General features: G+C 58.7%; 1 protein-coding gene across 4 annotated transcripts in view; it reads left to right on the top strand.

Annotated features, from left to right (window-relative positions):
- The first annotated feature begins 2,461 nt into the window (after nucleotides 1-2,461).
- Mpped1 (metallophosphoesterase domain containing 1) overlaps nucleotides 2,462-6,728 on the top strand; it is a 70,594-nt gene continuing 66,327 nt past the window's right edge. The window contains exon 1 of one of the 4 annotated variants that reach the window (XM_078052596.1): nucleotides 2,462-2,604. The gene's annotated coding sequence lies outside the window, so the exon portion shown is untranslated. Of the gene's footprint in view, nucleotides 2,605-2,741; nucleotides 3,069-6,728 lie in introns of those variants that run through there. The other 3 variants (XM_078052593.1, XM_078052595.1, XM_078052594.1) reach the window with 3 other exon arrangements.

Genomic DNA, 6,728 nt, shown 5'->3' with positions numbered 1-6,728 from the left:
CTGAAGCGTCCCGGGCTGCATTTGTGGTGCTTCTCCATGCCCTCTGCATTCCACGACTCCCGTGCATCATGAGCACCTGCAGCCCTCATGCCTCTCCTAGGACACATAACCTGCTTCTGCTTGGTCTCCACACATAGTAGGTGCCTGAGAAATGCTTCTGAGCAGAACAAGCCATCCCCGGCTGGTTCAGCAGTGTGGGGCTGTGTGGTGTTTCTATTAGTCTCCATGAACGAGTGCCACTGTGTTATTAAATTTTCCAAAAGCAGAATGTCTGCTGTGTTTGCCAGATTGGTTGCTCTTTTAGGAGCAGGTCTATCCTGCCCAGCCCGCACTCCTCATTCCTTGCCTTTTAGAGCCACTCCCGGGGCACCTACTGAGCTTTATGGAAGAAGAGACTGAGATCCAGGCCCTAAGATGCAGCATTGGGCTCTGGGGAGCCTGACCTTAGGTGCAGTCTAGACTGGGGGAGGTGTGGGGTTCCATAAGACAGTGTGGGTCAAGCTCAGAGCTCAGTGCCTGGGACTGAGTGGCATAGGTGACATAGGCCCTTTGATGGGGAGCTCATGCGTTGCACCAAAGGAAGTGCCAGAATTCAAGCATACAGTAGGTACTCAATAAGTGCATGTCCAGGGTAAATAAGAGATGGTATTCTGGGAGCTGAGGGGAGTTCTGGTAGAATGGTGGTATGATGAAGCTAGCCTTGGAGGACAAGAGTCAGGAACTTTTCTGCTGTCATCCCAGGGAACAGGAAGACAGATTTTGGTCCTCCAGACCTCCTAAGGTCATGGCCAACTTGTACCTTTGTCCCTGGCAGGCAGCAGGTGAGGCTGCTGAGACACTGCATCCAAGCCTTGTCTCCCAGGAAGGCAATTTTCTCCATCCACTTCCTCCTCGCAGGCAGGCATTGTCTGGGGAAGTCTGCGCCTCAGGAGGAGAGGGTGCTTCTGGGCCCAGCTGGGGTTCTGTAGAGTGTGACCGGGAAGCAGGAGGAGCCTCTGCACCCGCCACAGTCCCATCTTGTCCCCGGCCAGGTTCCCTTTGGTCAGGGATGCCAGAGAAGCTCTAAGAAGATCAACTTGACCAAGCCCAGCACCTGCTCAAAGTCTGTGGCTCCCCACTGCCCCTAAAAGTCCACGCCCCTTAGCCAAGCACCCAAGGTGCTCCTGATCTGCCTCCCACCCCCTCTCCCCGCCCCTCCTGCCCTCCCTTTTTCTCTATCCCCACTGAACTTACCACTCCAAACCCACCAAGGCCTTCGGAGCCCTATCCTCTCTGCCTGGATGCCTTTCCATCCCCCTGTCCTTGGCACACAGTAGGGGTGTGTGTCACCACCTCCAGGGAGCCACACCAGGTCCTTGTCCTTCCTTGCCTCCTGCACCCTCCTTGCCCTCCCCACCCCCAGACTGTGCTCTCCTCAAGGGCAGCCCAGGCCCAAGTGCCCACCTGAGTGTCCTTGGGGACTTCATTTGATAATGAGATGTGGAGGTGGCTCCATGCCTGAGTGGGCTGGGGCAGGGGGACCCTCACACATTTGGGTTTTTGATGGGCCTCTGAGGGGGCCACAGCCCCTTCTGACCTCACTCTCAGTCTGGGAGGCCCAGGCCAGAGGGAGCTATTCCCTGTCCACACAAAGACAGGGTCACCCTTCCCTGTCCCAGGTCGGGGCTAGGTCCTCAGGGTCTCTCAAGCTCCCCAGAGTGGAAGCACCCAGCTCAGGGCCCCTATGGGTGGAGAACCGCAGCTCAGGGTCTTGCTCTCCGCTCTGCAGCCTAAGGCCGGGCCTTCCTTAGTCAATGCTGGGTTCTGAGGGCCTTTCCAGTCCTGTCCCTGTCCCGTGAGGCCACAACCGGCCACCCTCTCTGCTGAAGGCTTGGGGTCCTGGGGCACCCGAGGGAACCGGAGGGATGCTCTGGGGGAGGACCCCGCCGATGCACACTCGGGAGCCAGGGTCCGCGTCCCTCCGGAAGGGGCCGGCAGGGCAATCCCGCGCGGGGTGCGCGGGCCGGCGGGTGCTCCGGCGGCCCGGGAGGGGTCGCAGCCGCGGGCGGGGCGCGGCGCGGCGCGGGGAGAGGCGCGGCCTGGGTTTTGCCCGCGGGGCCGCGGCGGCTCGGGAGGTGGGCGCGCCCCGCCCGCTCCCCGGTCCGCGCGGCCGGCGGGGCGGGTGGCGGCGCGGGAGGGCGCGGGCCGCGGCGGGCGGCCGCTTCCCTTTCCGCAGCGCGGGCCGCGCTCCTCCTCCTCGCCCTGCGCGGCGGGATGCGGGCGGCGGGCGCGGGCGCGGCGGGCGGGGGCCGGGGCCCCGGGCGGGGGCGGCGGGGCGCGCGGGCGGCGGGAGGGGCGCGGCGGCGGCGGCGGAGGGGCCCGGGCGGCTGGCGGCCTCGCGGCGGGCGGGCGGGCGGGCGGGCGAGGGAGGGTGCGCGGGCGCCCCCCGCCCCCCGAAGGAGGAGTCTGGCTCCCACTTGCAGCCTCGGACGCGCGGCGAGGCGGCCGCCGCCGGAGGAGCCCCCGCCCCCGCGCGCCTCCCTCCCGGGTGCCGGGCCGCTGCCTCCCTCCGTGCGCGCTGCTGCTCGCGGCCGCCGCGGCCGCCGAAGAGGAGCCCGGGGCCAGGTAGGGCCGGAGGGCGGGCGGGGCGCGGGCCGAGGCGCGGCGGGCCGGGGCGCAGGCCGGGAGGGGGAGCGGCCGGGACCCCCTCCAGGCTCCGGGTGACGCCCGCGGCGCTGCGCAGGGCGCCCGCAAAGTTACTTTGGCCGCCTGTGCGGGGCGCCGGCGGCCGGGCCGAGTACCCCGCTGCCCTGCCTGCCCAGCGGGTGCGGGCAGGAGGGGCCGGCCGGGACGCAGGACTCTGGCTGGGGCCACGGGGTCAGCGAAACTTTTCCCCGGCTCGCCGGTCGCCGCCGGCAGTTGGCAGAGTAGCTGGTGGAAGAAGCGGGCTGGTGGGGTGCAAATGATGACGACGGTGACAACAATAGCAGCCCCGGGTCCTGGAGAGCCTACTGTGCGCACGGAGCCCCTGGCGCTGCTTACTGGGAGGAGACGGGGACTGATGCTGCTCGAATGGCCACTTTTACTAGGTATCGAAGGCAACTTCATCCGTTTCTAGCCATCCATCCATCCACCATCCACCCGTGCATCCATCCTTCATCCACTCGCCCACTGGACACTGTTCACTGCTGCCCGCAGTGTGCCTGGCCTGGGATTCAGTGACTAACCAGACAGGTCCCAGTCCTTCAAGGCAGTATTCCATGGACTGCCGGTGCCAGGGAGCAGTTCTGTCTCTTGTGTGTTGATTCTGGGACGTGGTCTAGGGGAGAGAGAATTCTTGCACAGTCTCCTGGGCCTGGGTAGGGACAGAGAAGAGATGTTGTGTCCAGGAGTCCCCAGGCTAACCTGGAGTTTGGAACCCACCCTCCTCCCTCCCTTCCCACCTCCAGGCTCAGGCTGGGTGGCCCAGTGGGGTCAGGAGGCTCCACTCTGCTACTGGTCCCCACTAGTGTCCAACTGCCCTTCTGGGATGCCCCTCTCGGGGCCTTTCTCCCCGCACCCCCTAGGAGCTTAGCTGCTCCCCTTCCCATTTCCACTGCTCCCCTGAATGGCCCAGAGGGAAGCCTGGTAAGTGGCCAACAATTATGAAATTCAACTGGGGGAAGGAGAGTGGGGCGGAGCTGGTTGGACGGGAGTGGAACCATGGTGGGGGACTTATTGGCAGGGTTCTGTTGCACTGGGGGTGGGATGCGAAGCCGTGGGGGTGTTAATGCCCTCCATACCCTAAGTGGCTTTGACCAAGGGGGAAAAATTATACCAACTTCATGAGTAATCGGTCACATGGCTAAAAATGCTTTGGGGGATGCCAGAGAGGCCACCAGCTGACCGCTACATCCCAGCTGAGAGGGGCGCCTTGGTCTTCTGGAGCCAAAGGTCTAGGAGGCCATTCTGGGAGGGGGGCTTGTGTTTCTGCTTGGGTTGAGGCTGGGGAGAGCACAGGACTGTGGAGCTGTTGGTGACAGGGAGGCATCTGGAGCCAGGTGCAGACTACAGGGGCCCGCTGTGTGGGAGCCATGCGTAATAAACTGTGCTTCAAGATGCCGGGCTCCCTGCAAATTGGCTTTCCAAGTGGCAGCCCCTCCACACTTGTAAAATCTTTTTTCTCAAGATGGATTTCTGTGAAATGGTTACATCTATTCGAGTGCTCGTTGGAGGTACGTTAATTGGCTGATGGCTAGTCAAAAGGCCTAATCCAGGCACTGAGGGGTAATCGTGTATTGGAAGCGGCTCACTGTGGGCTGCTTTCCGATTTATGCCTCGCCCCAGGAATTTCGGAAGATCTAGATTGAAGTAGATCCTCAAAATTCTGATGTGGCAGTCTCCGAGGTCACCCACATGTGGGATGAAGCACCTCAGATGTAGGTCCTGTGTGAGGTTCTGGAATGGGTACACCCACCCAGGCCGGTACCCTGGGTCTGCACTTGTGGACCAATAGGCAGGTCTAGATTAGGTAACAGATGGGATTTTGGGGGTGTTTCTCCTAGTGCCCAAACGGCATCAGAAATACACAGAATGATGTATGGAATAATTGTTCAAGAAAAGCTGCTTTTCAACATTTCCGAGTCCAGCCTTGGGACTACGAGACCTTCCTCCGATGAGAGTGATTGAGTTCTGTTGTTCTGCCTTGAACTTGCTGTCTTCCCAGCCAGACAGCCACAGCCCCTCCTGTGCCCATCTCTTTCCACTCATTTGAGGAATTAAGGGTGGGTGCTGGGTTTCAGGGAAGGGGAGTCTGCAAGGAGAAAAAGCAGCATTCTGGGTGTGGGTGCTGGACTTCTGGAAAAAACAAGATCCTCCCCAGTCATCTTTCAATCTGTCCAAGTGCCTTCCTTTTTCCAATTTCAGGCCTGTGAACTGATCACGAATAGCGGGGCACAGGAAATTAATCGGTCGGGCAAAGACTTTTAACAAGTAAATATTATGCACAGAAAACACGCAATTAGTGGAGGTTAGTCAATGCCTTTCAAGTCGAGGGAGCCGCAGTTAGGGGTGGAATTTCTGCCTTATCCCAGAATCGTCTGTCAAAATCTTTAAAGTGACAATGTGACATGTCTCCCCATTGCCCCTCCTTCACTGGGAACAAAAAAGGGTCTTTGCACAAATCCCCTTTCCATTTTCTTCTCTCTGAGATCTTTCTGTTCAGCAGTGGTACCTTTGTCTGTCAACACCTCTGGAGTGAAGGACAGGGCTGGGTTTCCCCAGCATAGAGCCCGAGAATTGGGTCCTGGGCTTGCTCTGGTCAAGGCTGCTGCCCTTTGGGAGAGGGACAGGCCCGCTGTGGGGTGCTCTTCTGGCCTGGACGCCTTGCTCTCCAGTGTGAGATGTACCCCATACTCGGGGCTAGAGGAGAACTGGGAAGGCAGTTCCCTGCACCCCTGGTTCCTGGTGTGTGCATGTCCCCACAATGACACAGCCAGCTCACACCCGCTCCAGACAGCCACTGAAATTGGTTTGGATCTGAAGAGATGACTAAATTGTGCAAAGCAAAATCCCAGGGAAAAGAGAAACACAAGGAAGTCAAAAGGGGCCCCTCTGTGGGGGTGGTGTCGGGGGGAAGTGTCTTGATCAGCTTGATTCTTCCTGGTGCTCGCTGTGGTCCCACCAATCTGCTGCCGGCACAATAGTTGCCCCCCATAATGAGAGAAGACTTAGTTATGCTCTATTTCCATTTGAAATATCTATGGCCGACAAGGCAGCCCAATTTCCTGAAACAAAAAAACTTAGCAAATTGAGATTCATATACCAATTTTGAACTTGTACAGTGACTTGAGATGCTCCTGGGTCTTCCCATGCCTGTCTGCAAAGTATTCTTTAGGGAATTTTCTTGGATGTGAGCTTGACCAGCCTGAGGTCAGAACCTGGTCATTCATTGTAAATAGGAGCAGCTGCAGTTAAAAAAAGAAGGAAGGAAGCACGGACAGACAGAAGAAAGGAAAGGAGGGAGGAAGGAAAGGAGGGAGAGCGAGAGGGAGAAATCTCCCTCTGGTTGACGGTGCTCCGTGTCCAGTTCAGAGCCAGGCATAACAGGTTCCCTTTCGCCCCCACCTACATCTGAAGGTTGATGTCTGTCAGGTAGCTTGTCCGTGGCTCATCTTCGCATTCTTGCGCCTTTCTTCTGGGGATCTGAGGCTCAGCGTTGATGCACACGAAGCCTTTGGCATCTCCCATGCTAATGTCATCACTTTCAGGAGAAAATGATGCTTCCCTCCAATGTCCCGTGCCTGCCTTCGCTTCTCCCCTCCAGTGCATTCTTCCGTGTTTTCTGCACATTCTGCAGCTGCAAGACTGCAGAACAGATTGCACTGGCTACCTGAGAAAGGCAGGCCCTTCCCCACACCCTGCCTTTCCCTCTTCACAAGGAAGCCCAGACGCCTCCCCTCTCCTGCAGCTTCGGCCGCCTGGGCTCTGTGCACAGCGCAGTGCAGTGGGGGAATGAGTTTGTTATTCAGGCACATCAGTTAATTGATCACACTTTGGAGGTTGATCCTCAGTGGCAAATTCCCACATGACCACAAAAAATACACTTGAACTGATGGTAAAAATGGCCAAACCCCAACTGCAGACCCAAGTGTGGGATGACCATAGGGCCAACTTGATTGTGCTCCGGTGACATCTGCTGAATAGATTTCCACGAGAACTGCAGATCCACGTTGACTTTCTTTGCAAATTTTATTTGAATACTGAGAGCC

The sequence above is a fragment of the Ictidomys tridecemlineatus genome, chromosome 6 (assembly GCF_052094955.1).
Source record: "Ictidomys tridecemlineatus isolate mIctTri1 chromosome 6, mIctTri1.hap1, whole genome shotgun sequence".
In the NCBI taxonomy this organism is placed as follows: domain Eukaryota; kingdom Metazoa; phylum Chordata; class Mammalia; order Rodentia; family Sciuridae; genus Ictidomys; species Ictidomys tridecemlineatus.
Note: the sequence above shows the minus strand (reverse complement) of the source record. Positions and strands in the feature narration are given on the sequence as shown.